General features: G+C 33.8%; 1 protein-coding gene across 1 annotated transcript in view; it reads left to right on the plus strand.

Moving 5' to 3' along the window:
- Positions 1-17,821, plus strand: part of CNBD1 (cyclic nucleotide binding domain containing 1) — a 400,860-nt gene that overhangs the window by 272,838 nt on the left and 110,201 nt on the right. The window lies entirely within an intron of this gene.

Below are 17,821 nucleotides of genomic sequence, written 5' to 3' on the forward strand. Positions count from 1 at the left end.
TCAACATCCTAAAGGAGAACACAAGCAGCAACCTCTTCGACCTCAGCCACAGCAACTTCTTCCTAGAAACATCGCCAAAGGCAAGGGAAGCAATGGCAAAAATGAACTATTGGGACTTCATCAAGATAAAAAGCTTTTTGCACAGCAAACAACCAATAAAACCAAAAGACAACCGACAAAATGGGAGAAGATATTTGCAAATGACATATCAGATAGAGGGCTAGTATCCAAAATCTATAAAGAACTTATCAAACTCAACACCCAAAGAACAAATAATCCAATCAAGAAATAGGCAGAGGACATGAATAGACATTTTTCCAAAGAAGACATCCAAATGGCCAACAGATACCTGAAAAAGTGCTGTGTTTATTATATGATATCACCTGAAAAGAATGATCACAACTGGGGTGGTGTATGGTGTTCTCAACTCTGACTATTTTTCTTTAATTAAAATAATTTTTGTATTTACTTAGTGTCCTTGTCAATTATCATGGCCATTAATCTCTTTTATAAGCTTGTCATTTGTATGGAAACTGCTTGTGTGTGCATGTATGTGTGTAATAATACTGGAAATCAATTCTTACTTATTTTTAACTGGCTTAATTAACTGGCTTATATTTTTCCCAAAAAAATTGTTTAAGAGACTGCTTTTACCCATCTTCAGACATCTATCTGCGTAAATCAAACTGGACAAAATATACAGGTAACTGATTATATTATTGAAAATCAGAAAATGTTTATTAAAGGTTTTAGTAAACCTTCACTGTAATACATTCTGGATGGTGATAATTCCTTAAAAAGGTGACTAAGACTTTATTCAGCCAACATATAAAGGAACACATAAACATACATACATGCACAATTGTTTTCAGAAAAACTTGTGTGTGTAATCATTTTCTCAGAGGATTTGCTTTATATTCACATACAGTAATACTTCATCTAACAAGAATGGGTCTGTCAATTTCTTCTAAGGTTAGCAGAGTGATAAACCGAAAGGCCTTTATAGCAGACTCATTACATTTTACCAAAGCAAGCAAATTTCCCAAGCTTTATACTTTACTACTAGGAGAGTTTAATAGATGTTTGCATGACATGGTTTACTTATATTTAACAATAATAATAATAAGCCTGAAAATATGACTTCCAAGGCCAAAGAAAATTAGATGTAAAACATTTTGAGGAACAGAGGGGCTACTCCAGTAGGAAATATATCAATTAAAAAATCTGGATACTGTAATTTTTAAAATGTAAATTATATGAATATCATATTTTAGTAATACTCTTTTATACCATATAGTATATCATGTAAAATATTTCTATTATTGTATGTTAAATGTTAGTCATTTTTACTTCATCTTATGGAATATAGATTATTTTATACATTTTTAAGGTTAAAACATAAATAACAATAAAGTATATGGGGGCTTGATAATATAAATGAAGCTCTAGATCTGGGGCTAACAAACTCAAATTCCTTGGGCAAAATCTGACTATAGCTTTTTGTGTGTGTGTGGATAAAGTTTTATAAGTATACAACCACACCCACTTGTTTTATACTGTTTGTGACTGCTTTTACTCCACAATGGCAGAGTTGAATAGTGGTAACAGAGGCTATAGTGGTAACAAGGCTATAGGTAATAGTGGTAACATAAAACTGAAAATATTTGCTTTCTAGTCCATTACAGAAAAAGTTTGCCAACCCCTTCCTCTAAATTAAAACAACTAAAGAACTGACCAAAATATAATAAATCATTATCTATGTTATAAAAGCATTTTTAAAAAGATTTCATTTCTTTGACAGAGAGAAAGAGAAAGAGCAGAGGGAGAGGAGAAGCAGACTCCCTGCTGAGCAGGGAGACCAATGCAGGACTTGATCCCAGGACCGTGGGATCATGACCTGAACTGAAGGCAGACACTTAACTGCACCCCTAAATGCATTGTTGATATGAAAATAAAATAAAGAATTCACAGAAGTATAGTTGAAAGTATCATTAATAAAAAGATTCTATTAAATAGATATACAAAATATTGAGTATTTCAGAAAAATTATAATAAAAATTGTGATACTTTTTGGAGAACATTATTTGTGTTCATTAAAAAACAAAGCTGGGGGCATCATGTTGCCTGATTTCAAGCTATATTACGAAGCTGTGATCATCAAGACACCATGGGACTGGCACAAAAACAGACATATAGACCAATGGAACAAAAAAAAGAGCCCAGATATGGACCCTCAACTCTATGGCCAAATAATCTTCAACAAAGCAGGAAAAAATATGCAATGGAAAAAAGACAGTCTCTTCAATAAATGGTGCTGGGAAAATTGGACAGCTATATACAGAAGAATGAAACTCGACCATTCTCTAACACCATTCACAAAGATTAACTCAAAATCGATGAAAGATCTCAATGTGAGACAGGAATCCATCAAAATCCTAGAGGAGAACATAGGCAGTAACCTCTTCGACATCGGCCACAGCAACTTCTTTCAAGATACATCTCCAAAAGCAAGTGAAACAAAAGCAAAAATGAACTTTTGGGACTTCATCAAGATAAAAAGCTTCTGCACAGCAAAGGAAACAGTCAACAAAACAAAGAGGCAACCCACAGAATGGGAGAAGATATTTGCAAATGACACTACAAAGGGCTGATATCCAAGATCTATAAAGAACTTCTGAAACTCAACACCCAAAAAACAAATAATCAAGTCAAAAATGGGCAGAAGACATGAACAGACACTTCTCCAAAGAAGACATACAAATAGCTAACAGACACATTAAAAAATGTTCATCATCATTAGCCATCAGGGAAATTCAAATCAAAACCACTTTGAGATACCACCTTACACTAGTTAGAATGGCAAAAATTGACAAGGCAAGAAACAACAAATGTTGGAGAGGTTGTAGAGAAAGGGGAACCCTGTTACACTGTTGGTGGGAATGCAAGTTGGTACAGCCATTTTGGAAAACAGTGTGGAGGTGCCTCAGAAAATTAAAAATAGTGCTACCCTATGACTCAGCAATTGCACTCCTGGGTATTTACCCCAAAGACACAGATGTAGTGAAAAGAAGGGCCATATGCACCCCAGTGTTCATAGCAGCAATGTCCACAATAGCCAAACTGTGGAAAGAGCCGAGATGCACTTCAACAGATGAATGGATAAAGAAGATGTGGTCCATATATACAATGGAATATTACTCAACCATCAGAAAGGATGAATACCCAGCTTTTATATCAATATGGATGGGACTGGAGGAGATTATGCTAAGTGAAATAAGTCAAGCAGAGAAAGTCAATTATCATATGATTTCACTTATTTGTGGAACATAAGGAATAGCATGGCGGACATTAGGAGAAGGAAGGGAAAAATGAAGGGGGGGAAATTAGAGGGGGAGATGAACCATGAGAGACTATGGACTCTGAGAAACAAACTGAGGGTTTTAGAGGGGAGAGGGTGGGGGAATGGGTTAACCCGGTGATGGGTATTAAAGAGGGCATGTATTGCATGGAGCACTGGGTGTTATATGAAAACAATGAATCATGAAACACTACATCAAAAACTAATGATGTGGGTCACCCTGGGTGGCTCAGTCGTTAAGCGTCTGCCTTCAGCTCAGGTCATGATCCCAGGGTCCTGGGATCGAGCCCCACATCGGGCTCCCTGCTCCACGGGAAGACTGCTTCTCCCTCTCCCACTCCCCCTGCTTGTGTTCCCTCTCTCACTGTGTCTCTCTCTGTCAGAAAATAAGTAAAATCTTAAAAAAAACCAAACTAATAATGTACTGTATGGTGACTAACAACATAATAAAATCAAATTAAATTAAAAAAAAAAGATATTAGAGAAGGCTTAAATATAGTTACCCTACATTTATGGACAGAAACATTTAATATTTTAAGATGACAAGTCTCCCAAAAAGACCTTTAGGTTTCATGTAATTTCAGTGAAAAAGTCCAAGTAGTTTTCTTGTGGAACTTGCCAAGTTGGTTTTAAAAATTATACTAAAGAGCCAAAGGCTAAGAATAGCTAGATATTCCTGAAGAAGACACTTGGGGAAGGGATTCTTGTCCTACCAGATATCAAGACTTAAAACGAGGCTATATAATTGATATAGTGCTTTTATTGTGACTAATAGTCATTCAGATGAACATATGAGCAGCCAGAGTCCAAAAATGAGATCCACATATGTTAACACTCTTGATGTAAAACAGTACCATGAAAAACAATGGGGAAAGTTGTGGAATGATTCATTAATATGAGCTCAGGCAATTGGTTATCTATGTGAATAGAATAGATAAACTTACTGTTTACTTCACATCATACATAAAAATCTATTTGGGATCACAAGCTTAATTATAAAAGGAATTAGCTAAAATATTTTAAAAGAGTATGTCGCAGAATTTCTTCATGATGTCATGATAGCAAAAGCTTTTAAAATAAGATACTTGTAGAAGTATACTATAAGGATATTTGTTTAAAATCAAGAAAGTTTTGGGGATACCTGGGTGGCTCAGTCAGTTAAGTGTCCAGCTCTTGATTGTGGCCTAGGTCATGATATCAGTCAGTGTCATGAGATCGAACCCACATCGGGCTCCACACTGGGCGTGGAGCCTGCTTAAGATCCTATCTTCTTTCCCTCTACCCCCCCCCCCCCCAAACAAATTTAAAATAAAAAACTTTTAACTGGACCACTTTCTTACAGCTACATAAAAATAAATTCAAAATGGATGAAAGACCTAAATGTGAGATAGGAAATCATCAAAATCCTAAGAGAACACAGTCAGGAACCTCTTTGACATCGGCTATAGCCACCTCTTAGTAGACACATCCCCAGAGGCAGGGGAAACAAAAGGAAAAATAAACTATTGGGACTTCATCAAGATAAAAAGCTTCTACACAGCCAAGGAAACAATCAACAAAAAGGCAACCTACAGAATGGAAGAAGATAATTGCAAATGACATATCTGATAAAAAGATAGTACACAAAATCTATAAAGAATTTACCAAACTTGACACCCAAAAAACTAATCATCAGTTAAGAAATGGGCTGAAGACATGAATAGACTTTTTTCCAAAGAAGACATCCAGATGGCTAACAGACACATGAAATGATGCTCAAAATCACTCATCATCAGAGAAATACAAATCAAAACTACAATGAGATAGCACATCACACCTCTCAGAATGGCTAAAATTAACAGCACAGAAACAACAGATGTTGGCAAGGATGCGGAGAAAAGGGAACACTCTTACACTGTTGGTGGGAATGGAAACTTGTGCAGCCACTCTGGAAAACAGTACGGAGAGTCCTCAAAAAGTTAAAAATAGAACTACCCTACAATCCAGCAATTGCACTACTAGGTATTTACCCAAAGGATTAAAAAATGGGTTGGCCTGGTGATGGGTATTAAAGAGGGCACGTACTGGATGGAGCACTGGGTGTTATACACAAGCAATGAATCATGGAACACTACATCAAAAACTAATGATGTAATGTATGGTGATTAACATGACATAATAAAAAAAAAAAAGAAGAGAAAGAAAAAAAAATACTAATTGAAGGGACACATGCTCCTGATGTTTATAGCAGCATTATCAACAATAGCCAAACTATGGAAAGAGCCCAAATGTCCATTGACTGATGAATGGATAAAGAAGATGTGGTATATATATGAATATTATTCAGCCATCAAAAAGAATGAAATCTTGCCATTTGCAATGATGTGGATAGTGCTAGAGTGTATTATGCTAAGCAAAATAAGTCAGAGAAAGACAAATACCATATATTTCATTCATATGTGGAGTTTAAGAAATTAAATAGATGAACATAGGGGCAAGAGAAAAAAGAGAGGGAGGCAAACCATATGAGACTCTTAACTATGGAGAACAAGCAGGGTTGCTGGAGGGGAAGTGGGTAGGGGGGTGGGTTAAATGGGTATTTAGGAGGGCACTTCTGATGACCACTGGGTGTTATATGTAAGTGATGAATCACTAAGTTTTACTCCCCAAACTAATATTACACTATATGTTAACTAACCAGAATTTGAATAAAAACTTGAAACATAAAAAAATATATCAATTAGGTTTTATTCATCCCATGATACCTAAGTAAAGAGAAGGTGCACTTTGGATGAATATTTTTTTCAACACACATAAATGGCAAAGGACCAACATTTGGACTATATAATTATCTACAAGTCCAAAGGAAAATTATAATGAAAAATACAAAACATATAAATCAATCTTTTGCAAAAGAGAAACTATGAATTAAGGACTTGACAAATGCAACGTAGTTCTACCACTTTAACAATCCAGTAAATATACAGTAAATATTTTTACACTTTAAAATAAATGCAAATAAATAACCAAAAAGTATAACCAATAATATTACTTACTACCAAACTGGAAAATATTAAAAATCAGAAAATACATAATGTTGGAGAAATTGTGCAGAAACAGACATTGCATGCATTTATGATGCATGTAGGAGTATAAGTAAGAACATGCATTTCAGAAAACAGTTTGGGTATTAGATGTTAAAGTGGTAACACATCCTATAGTACAGAAACTGCATCCCTAAGCATGTATCTTAGAGAAAATAGCTATATGGTACAAGGAGGCATGTATAATAATGCTTATATCATCATATTATAGCCAAATACTGATGATACAAATGTTCATCAGCAAAGTAATTAATAAATAATTTGAGTATAGTCATGCAGCAATGAAAAGTGAATGAACTACATTAACGTGGTTGTATTTCAAAAACTTAATGTTCAGCAAAAACACAGAATAGTGTTTAATGTTACTTAAAATAATGTGAAGAAATAGGTAAAACTATACTACGTTGTAGTTACATACAATTTTACCAAGATATAGTTAAAAATTAATGTCCTAATGATTAGCATAATGGCTACTTCTACCTAAATAGGAAAATTTGATTTCTTTAGCCAGATAGTGGGCACATAGAGGTTCATTTTATTGTCACTTTTATATGCTTCTTATTCATTGAAAAGTTTAAAAAGTAGGCTCTATAATTATAAAAGTAGAGAGTATAGTTAAGAAAATTATAGTTCTTTAATGGTGAATATGGAAAATCCCAAAGTGCAGTTCAAAGTACTTATTTTAACTATAAGCAAAATGTAAATATTAAATCATTTTCACATTGAGATTAGGCTGACACAGTTATTTCACTTTATATCTAAGCTTATTCAACTGAATCTTCTTTATAAGAACATATTAAACTCAGAATAAATGGATATATGAGCCATTGAATTTAGCGTTATGTGGAAAAATGTTTTATTTTGAATATAAAGTCAGAAAGCAGTGTTTCTGCTTTATTAGACAGTCTGCTATACAAAGCTACAAAATATATCATTTTTCATATAAAATTCAAATCACATCAGAGCAATTAATTTAAAAATGAGAAACTATATAACACATGAATGATGTCAATCCATTAAGGAATTTTAGATTTTATAAGTGCTATTGCTAGTGAACATGCGATGAGTACTTATCTATGAATACCTATAATGTATGCATTTCAACATATGCTCCATTAATTTTTTACTAAGCTTTACATGCTAATTTTTTAAATTTTATGATTATTTAAAGTAGATGTTAGCTTTTCCTTTAACTGACATTGTATTTCATATTATAACATAGAAGAATTTTTAGTTCTTAGTGCTTACTCTTAAATGATTGTGAATATGCCACTCATTGTTATATTTTCTTCAGTATAACTTTGCAGTGAAAGAGCAATTTCACTAAATGACATGCTAGAATGATTATTTCTAGTGGTTGAATGGTATACTCGTACATATCAGATAGATTAATTTCCCCCTTATAATAAGAAAATAAAAAATCTCAAATAATAATGGTATGAAAAATGCTTTTTCTCATCTATAACTAGTCAGCAATACTTAACAAGCACCAACAATTGCTTATAAAATTACAAAATATATTTTATCTGTCCAAATGTTGTTTTTTAATTAATTGGTTTAATTTTTGAACTATACTTCTGATTGAATTATACATTCAGTATTTTCAAATTAGATAAATGAAAGTGCTGAATCATGCCGGTGACTCCTTCAGAATTCAGTGTAGTCATTTAGGACCTTCTGAGACATAGAATAAAAAGTTATATCTCTTTGGCAAAAACAACAAAAAACAAAAAAAACAGCAGTCCAAATCTAACAGAACAGGAAAGGGAAACTATTGTTCCAGTCAGTGCTGTAGATATTGTATGAGTTGGTTTCTCTCAAACATAAAAAAAAATAATGCAGAAAGAAATATTTGGGATGTATCTGAGATTCAGTTCATGGTTATCAGCTGAGCTGTGCTCATGTGCTAATAGGACGCAGTCTGGGCTGTTCAGGAGATTTTACATTGTAGGTACTGTGACACTTATACAGGAACGTGTTTCCTATGAGTTCATCAGGTACTATTTTTCTTTGCTGATCCACTCCTTTCCTGCACTCATAGATATATCTTTTCTATGAACTAGAAAATTTATGATTTTTAAAAGACTTAAAAAAATTTAATTGACAGAGAAAACTCAACAGGACACATAAGTACATATGACATACATAACCTGCAAAGTAGTGCTAAGTTCTTACATTATTCTTATTAGTATCTGATGTGTATGAATAATTCAAGCATTAGAAATTCTGCTATTAATACATTAATATTCGTTGACTTGTTTATCATATATATGATCTATCTATTTACAAAGAAAGAAAGAGAAAAAGAGATGGAATATATATGTATTTTCCCCCTTGTATGCCTACTAGTTCCTTCCTTGTGTTAAGAAGCTTCCCTCTAGGACTAGAGGAGATTATGCTAAGTGAAATAAGTCAAGCAGCGAAAGTCAATTATATGATTTCACTTATTTGTGGAACATAAGGAATAGCATGGAGGACATTAGGAGAAGGAAGGGAAAAATGAAGTGGGGGGAATCGGAGGGGGAAATGGACTATGAGAGACTATGGACTCTGAGAAACAAACTGAGGGCTTTAGAGGGGAGGCGGAGTGGGGGGATGGATTAGCCCAGTGATGGGTATTAAGGAGGGCACATACTTCATGGAGCACTGGGTGTTATATGAAAACAATGAATCATGGATCACCACATCCAAAACTAATGATGTATTGTATGGTGACTAACATAACATAATAAAATTAAATTAAATTAAAAAAAAAAAGCTGCCATCTAATTTCTCTCCATTGTTTTTAAGGAAAAGAAAGTCAAAACCAGGATAAGGCTCTTCAGAATATTTTTCTAATTACAGATACCAATTTATATAAAAATTCCTGGACTATCTTGCCAGAGTCTCTACCCTTCCTTTATCTTCTATGAGAAAGGTTTAGATATTATTGTCCAATTGATTATTCTGAGTGATTTTTGTCACTCATTTCATGTAAGGATGATAAGGGCAAGCTAACAAAGTCCAAACAATACAAACAGAAGTAGATCTTGTTTTAAAGAAACAGTCACTTTAGTTTGCCAAAGCTTATGCTTTTGACCATGATGAGTAGCTTGCATCAACCCAATCTCCCTGCTGAGAACACTATAAAAGCTGGATAAAGCAACCAACCAAACAACTGTCTGAAGGTATTTGAGAGCAACCAAGAGAACCAAGGGATTTGAAGGGCCATGGTTCAAGAAAGAAATGAAATACATCGTTTGGAGCCAGACATTTCCTGTTGCTTTCCTTTGAGGTATTTGACAATTTGTAAGCATCATAGGGATGAATAACTAAGCAGAAAGCAATGGATCAGAACTTTCAGGAGTCTTTGAGTACCAGAGTGACAAAACGTTGAGTTTTGTATGCCTAGACAATCAGGATTTGAGGGGCCAAGATACTGGGAAAAGAAAATCAGAGGAAAGGTAGCTTGATATGCCTTTCCTTTCTTTCAGGTATTTGCTTATTCCTAAGCTTTATAGAACAAGGGGCTAAAAACCTATAAAAAACTGTATGTCAGAACCAGTAGGATGGATAGATAGATAGATGATAGATGATAGATAGATATATTGACAGATAGATAGATAGATTAGATAGATGATGATAGATAGGTAGATGATAGATGATAGATGATAGATAGATAGATGATAGATAGATTAGATAGATGATAGAGAGAGAGATAGGTAGATAGATAGATAGATAGATGATAGATAAATAGATAGATAGATAGATGATAGATAGATAGATAATAAGGAATTGGCTCAGGCAGTTATGGAGACTGGCAAATCCAGAATCTGCCAAACCAATATCCAGTTTGAGTCTGAAGTCTGGAAGATGCTGTAAAACCAGGAATCATTGATGTCTAGTGAGATCAGCTTGAAGGCCACTGGTAGAGAATTTCCTAAATTCTTACTTATTTGGTTGTAGATCAGTCTTTTGTTCTAATCTAATCTAATCTAATCTAATCCTTCAGCTGATTGGATGAGGCTTGCTACAGTATAGAAAGCAATCTTCTTTTTTCTGTGTACTAATTTAAATGTTCAACTCATCCAAAAACACCCAGAATAATATTTGACCAATTTATCTGGGTACTCCATGACCCAGTCAAGTTGACACATAAAATTAACCACCACAGCTACAAATCTAACAAGAAGAATTGTCATCAGTCTCATAGCATTTGACAGGTAGCAATTAAGAGTTCTATGTCTAGTAAGGATAAGAAGTTCTGATAAACATGTTAGTCTATCAGTAGAAACCCAGAACTAAAACCAGCCTCAAATACCTCAATTCTTGATTGGATCATGTTAATCTGCTTCTACATTCACTACTTAACTGTCAGTAGAAAACTAAAGCATCTTAGAGAAAGATGATATCTACAGCAATAACAGTTTTTCATACTCAGTGTTCAGCACTGAATAAAAAGAATTAAATGACACATGAAAAATAGAAAAATAGACAAATAGCAAATATTCAGATGGCAAATTTAAACCTAAATATATCTGTAATTACGTTAAATGTAAACAGACTAAGTATTTTAATTAATAAACAAAGATTGTCAGAGTAGACAAAATAACTCCTATATGCTGACACACCTTATTACAAATACAGGAAGTTGCAAAGTAAAATAATGGAAGATGATAAACCAGATTACACTAACCCAAAGAAAGCTGGTGTAGTTCTACTGATAGTAGGCAAAGTAGACTTTATTGCAAGAACATTATTAAAGGTAAAAGGGATATTTCATAATTAGTGTGAAATTTGCATGCACAAAAAATTGTTACCTTAAAATATATAAAGTAAACATTGATAGAAAAAAAGAAATAAAAAGAAAGAATTAAAGAAAGAAAGAGAGAGGGAGGGAAGGAGGGAGGAAGGAAGGAGGGAAGGAGGGAAGGAAGGAAGAGGGAAGAGAAGTAAAGAAGTCCACAACTATAGAGGGTAATTTTAATAGGTATCACTGAGTAACTGATAAGGAACCAGATCAAAAACAAAAGTTGTCAGTGGAAATATATCTGAACAACACAATTAACAAACTTGATCTAGTAGACCTGTATTCAACATTGCAAACAACAATTGCAGAATGTATATTCCTTTAAGAGCACATGGAACATTTTTAAAATTGATTTGGTGCTAGGGCATAAACTGAGTCTCAACAAATTTCAAATGATTATGTCCTATAACCACAGTGGAATTAAGCAAGCATCAGATAAACTCCATATACCAAGTTTAACATTTACCTAATAGATCAGTTAATGTTTTACAACTGAACTTTTAAAATTTAAGGATATTTGATTATAATTGTACTGGTCTTAACGTGGCACCAAATGATGATTATTCAACCCAGGCTCCTTTGCTGCTGAAAATCTTTCTATATTAGAGGGAAGGAAACACATTTCTTTATCCTCAAAGTTTTAAGAGAGTAATATATTTTTGATATTTGTAGAGTGCCCTTACTTATGAGAGCATTGCATGTTATAGAACAAAAAAATAGAGTACATAATTTATTAGAAATAAGAGGGGTAACTTGGGTTACCCAGGGAGCTTTAGAAAAGAATTAGGGACTAAACTGGTTTTTAAGCTGTGGGTAGAATTCAAATCAACAGTCAGTGTGTGAGGTATTTAAGACAAGTGTTTCATGTGAATGATTGAGGAGGTAGGAATGCCCTGAGAATGAAGAAACCACTCTGTTTTGAAGATAATAAAGAGAATTTTTTCCTCTACCTTTCTGATCCTTTATGATATCTAGACCCTTCTTGCCAAAATGCATGAGGGACATAATAGGAAGCTTTATTTAGTCAACTTTTAAAGAGGACTTTATTGACCAAATCTACAAATTGACTTGAGTTGTGGGTTTTACTTAAAGACTGCATAGTTATTCATGTAATCTTCAAACATCAATTCTTTTCCTACAGACTGGAAATGTCTTCCTCTTTGGCTCAGCATATGGGTTTGGAATGAATGTACTCAGGGAATTTAAGCAGGCAGGCCAGTCTCTCAGCCAGTGGGTTGAGTGGTCCCAATCAGACTATCCTCACATTAGGTTGGTTCCTGCTTCTACCTTTTAGACATCACAGTATACCCTTAATATGGCCCAAATCCTCCATAAGTATATGAGAGATTATAAAATGCAGCATTTTCATATCACTTTCTTGTTGTACAACATTATTTGGTTATGAGACATACTTTCTAAATAAGCCATTTAAATAATAGGGAAATGTAATTTTTTTCTGAGACATAGACACCTTTGAGAATCTAATGAAAGCTATAGAAAGCCATTCAAGGAAAGAACAGAAATTTACAAATAACCACAAACTGTCATGAGACATTAGTAGTTCAAGAATCTTCTAAAAGTCCCTCGTTGGACCAAGGTTATGAACCCCTGATCTAGAGAGGCTTTGTATTTTCTGTCTGACTCTTCAGACCTTTAGGGAAAAAAAAAAATATTCCAGAGGATTAAAAATAGGACCTTTCCTTGGTTTAAAAATAGCAATTCTAATTTTAGTTATTGATCTTGTTTAATGTGTAAATGCCTGAAAGCTAGAAGCATTGGAAAAATAATACAGGAAGAACAAAATTATACCTGTAAAAGTCTACTGTTCTTGAGAAACAGTAAAATGCTGTTTGAAACAAATCTCAACAATGTTTTTACTCAAAAGAAATCTTAATGATTTACCAACTCTTATTATTCAGAAGCAAATGTTTGGCTCATGTATTATTAGCAAAGTGTAACAATTTTTAATCCTGGGAATACATCATTTCCAGGGTGCCTGGTGGCTCAGTTAAGTGTCTGCTTCTGCTCAGGTCAAGATCTTGGGGTCCTGGGATCAAGTCCCACATCAGGCTCCCTGCTGGGTGGGGAGCCTCCATCTCCCTCTCCCTCTCCCCTTGCACCTCCCCCCTGCTCATGCTCTCTCTCTGTGCCAAATAAATAAATAAAATCTTTTTTAAAAGAAATACGTCATTTCCCAATAAAGGGAATTATCAATTTATTTTTCAGTAAAAAAACATGAGAATTTAGAAGTGAGAGAAATAGCTCCTTTTATGTACTTCCAACAACCATCTCCAGCAAAATAGGATTATTTACTTAGCTTTAATGAATGTTTCCCCCCAAATTGAGAAAGATTGACATGTACATAATTTAAATAGCTTTGAAATGTTGCCAGATTTCAAAATTGCTATATTATTGAAAATTTCAGAAAATACAGAGAGTTATAGACAATGACAGTTACTCACTTTCATCATTCAGAGACAACTATAGACTTCTAATATATATCATTTAAGATATTTCATATATCAGTAAAGATATCAAGAGAGATAACACAGGTATGGAGAATAACACAGCATGTTGTTTTGAATCTGCATTTTAAATGTCTTTTAAAATGCCCAAAACTTAAAATTTAATACATACTCAGTGTTGTAACTGAAAGAAAATATAAGTTTTAAGGAAAAGGTAATACATCTTTTGTCATTTTAGCTCCACCTCTCCCCTGAATAGGCTGGTGTTCACACTTGCACAACTTTCTTTGAGCTCACATAAGCATATGAACAATTGTATAAACTTATACAGATTATTGTTTTTGTAACCGTTCAGTTTATAAACATTTTCAACATATATTTTTATCTGATTTTTTTTATTATAAGAATTCTTAAAGGATAAGATACATAGATGTCACTAATTTTATACAGTATGTAAAAATTTAGACACACACACGCATACACACTCATTAACTGATGGCCATTAAAGAAGATTCCAGGTGGGAGTTATTAAAATGTGTAGCATTAAACTTCTTGTAAATATATACTTAAGAATGCACTTTTTTCTATAAGGTAGATCCTAGGAGACGGGTGTCTGGATAAAGCATTTCATACATTCTTTGTTTATTTTAGTAAATACTGCCAGATTATTTCCCATTTTAAAAGGATTTTATATTTTCCAGTTATGCACGAAAGTATTGCCCCAGTCTCATAGGTTAGAATACTTTAATATTTTCAATCTGATAGATGAATAAACATTTTTCTGTCTACTAGTAGGGTTGAGAATGTTTCTTTTGTGTGTGGTTTATTTAGTTGTTCTCTTCTGGAAATTATTTTTCAATAATTTGTCATTTTCTCTAATTATTTGTTTTTGTTACTCCTATTTAGATCAAATTATAGGTGTTAGATATTTTAGGGACATAGTAAATTTCATCACTTTATTTTTGTGTCATTATGTTTATTTTCTTTTTCCATCCATAAAGGTCCAATTTCTATATTGTTAAATTTGCAATTTTAACTAAGAAAAGCTATATAATCTTTTTTATTTCCTAGTCCCAAGGTATAAATATTCTCAATACTACTATTTTTTGTCTTCCTGCTCTTTGGAGTTACTGTTGTAAAAGTATTTTAAATCTATGTTATTTAAAAGTAACCCCATATTAGTTATTTTAAAAATATCATGTGCCAATACATTTTATTTACATTTACCATTATGAAGTGTTTTGTACTCCTCTTTGTATTCAGTATTGTTCTAACTAAAATTCTTCTTTTTTTTTATTTTGAGAGATATTTTATTATAGTATATCATTATAATTGTTCTATTTTATTATGAGGTATTGTCATTAATCCTTTACTGTGCTTAATTCTTAATTTTTTTTTACATTTTTAAATTTTATTATGTTATGTTAATCACCATACATTATATCATTAGTTTTTGATGTAGTGTTCCATGATTCATTGTTTGCGTATAACACCCAGTACTCCATTCAGTATGTGCCCTCTTTAATACCCATCACCAGGCTAACCCATCCCCTCAGCCCCGCCTCTCTAGAACCCTCAGTTTGTTTCTCAGAGTCCATAGTCTCTCATGGTTCATCTCTCCCTCCTATTTCCCCCCTTTCATTTTTCCCTTCCTACTATCTTCTTTTTTTTTTTTAACATATAATGTATTATTTGTTTCAGAGGTACAGGTCTGTGATTCAACAGTCTTACACAATTCACAGCACTCACCATAGCACATACCCTCCCCAATGTCTATCACCCAGCCACCCCATCCCTCCCACCCCCCACCACTCCAGCAATCCTCAGTTTGTTTCCCTGAGATTAAGAATTCCTCATATCAGTGAGATCATATGATACATGTCTTTTTCTGATTGACTTATTTCGCTCAGCATAATACCCTCCAGTTCCATCCATGTCGTTGCAAATGGCAAGATCTCATTCCTTTTGATGGCTGCATAATATTCCATTATATATATATACCACATCTTCTTTATCCATTCATCTGTCGATGGACATCTTGGCTCTTTCCATAGTTTGGCTATTGTGGACATTGCTGCTATAAACATTGGGGTGCACGTACCCCTTCGGATCACTACATTTGTATTTTTGGGGTAAATACCCAGTAGTGCAATTGCTGGGTCATAGGGCAGCTCATTTTCAACTTTTTGAGGAATTTGTTTCACATGATGTCAAAAATTAACTTGACGCTTGTTTTTCCTCATTCCATATTCCTATTTTAAGTAAATGTAGAATTCTAGTTTGAAAGTTATTTTTTTCTGAGCACTTTGAAGATGACCATAGTTATAGAACAGAATGGAAATATAAATATTAATAATTTAAATAATTCAGTTATATAGTAATTCAGTTTTACAACAATGTTTACATATATAGAGTATGTAAAGGATATTGGAAATGTAATACTTTCCTAATAACATTAGGCAGTTTGATGATATCGTTAATACATCAAGAAAGCAAGCCTTAAGAATATTATTCAAAGTCGTGGAGGACTTCTCCTTTCATAATGGTTTATTAGGTAATACAAACCAAGTCTTATCCTAAATACAATTAGAAAATCTGGAAAACTATATGTAGAAAATATCTGCTTGAATTTACTGATCGCTAACAAGATGATGAAGGAGGACCTGGAGGAGAAAGATAAATAGAGTACACCAAAACCTGAGCAAGAACACAAAGTACAAATATATATCTAGGTCTTGTATTAATTCCTTCATTTCCAAGACTCACCTCTTCCCTATTCTGGAAAATTTGGTGCCATTATCACTGATGTGATAATTACTCCTCTCCCAATATTTTTGGTTTCTTCTGGAAATCCTGGTAGATACATGCTGAATGCTCTCCATCTATCTTCTATATCTCTTAAAGTCTTATTTTAAATTCCTTCTATATTTTATGTTTTATTCTGAATGCTTTTCTCATGTTTTATCCATTTTGTGAATTATTTCTTAAGTTTTAATTAATGTGTCCATTGAGTTTTTTTATAACTGTTTTTTTACTTATAAAAGTTTAATTTTGTTATTTAGCAAAATGCAAATGCAATATGATCTAATATATTAATTGTATATAGCTTCTTTTAGGATGTTCTTTTTTTTTTTTTTTAGTTCTTTGTTGAGTTACCCTCATAGGAGTTTTGTCACTTGTGAGGCTTGTAATTTTTTATTGTGATTTTGTTATTAATAGGGATTGCTCCCTGAGTGAGTTCCTTTTATCCTCGGTTCATACATAAGGCTTTAAATTTGCACTTTCCTGGGGATGCCTGGGTGGCTTGGTCGGTTGGGCGTCTGCCTTCTGTTGGGGTCGTGGTCCCGGGGTTCGGAGTCCTGGGATCGAGTCCCTTGCTCAGCGGGGAGACTGCTTCTCTCTCTGCCTGCCACTCCCTTTGCTTGTGCTCTTCCTACCCCCCCCCCCCCCCGACAAATAGATGGATAAAAGTCTTTAAAAAAAAAAAATTTGCACTTTCCTGGATCCGAGGTGTTTTACTAGTTGTGTACCAGACTGTACAGTAATTTTTAAGCTTTGAGTCCTGTACTATGTGTAAATGTATATTCTTCACCTACACAAGTTATAGACCTAGGATCCTGATATTGTGACAACTGTACCCAGTTCCCCAGCTAGACTAGTGGGATGAGTTTTTGTTGCCTCCATTTCACATACAGGTGATCCTCCAAGGTTCTAGGCTTTAGGCACGAGAGCTCAATTCCAGTTCCTCGCTTTGCGTGGTCCTGGGTCTCATCTCCTATTCCCACATGTATGATGAACCCCGGAACTCAACCCCTTAGGCCTTTATCCTAGTTTGATATCACCGTGAACCACTTCAGTTTCAGTGACTGTTTAAAATTCCTCTTTATTTCTGGACTTGCAGATTCAAGCTCAGCTATCCATTCATCTAAAAAGAAAACAATTTAGCCTTTCTATAGATTTGAAATGGAAGAGCAGAGGTCCTCTCATATCATCTTAGCCATATAGACCTGATGTTTTCCCTAAGAAACTTCTCAATTTCATAGATACATATTATCTATGGTATATTTTTCCCCGTGCAAACATGAATATAGATCCTCTATGTAGCTATATATATTCATATTATATC

Source organism: Phoca vitulina, unplaced genomic scaffold, assembly GCF_004348235.1.
Source record: "Phoca vitulina isolate PV1807 unplaced genomic scaffold, GSC_HSeal_1.0 scaffold25, whole genome shotgun sequence".
Taxonomy (NCBI): domain Eukaryota; kingdom Metazoa; phylum Chordata; class Mammalia; order Carnivora; family Phocidae; genus Phoca; species Phoca vitulina.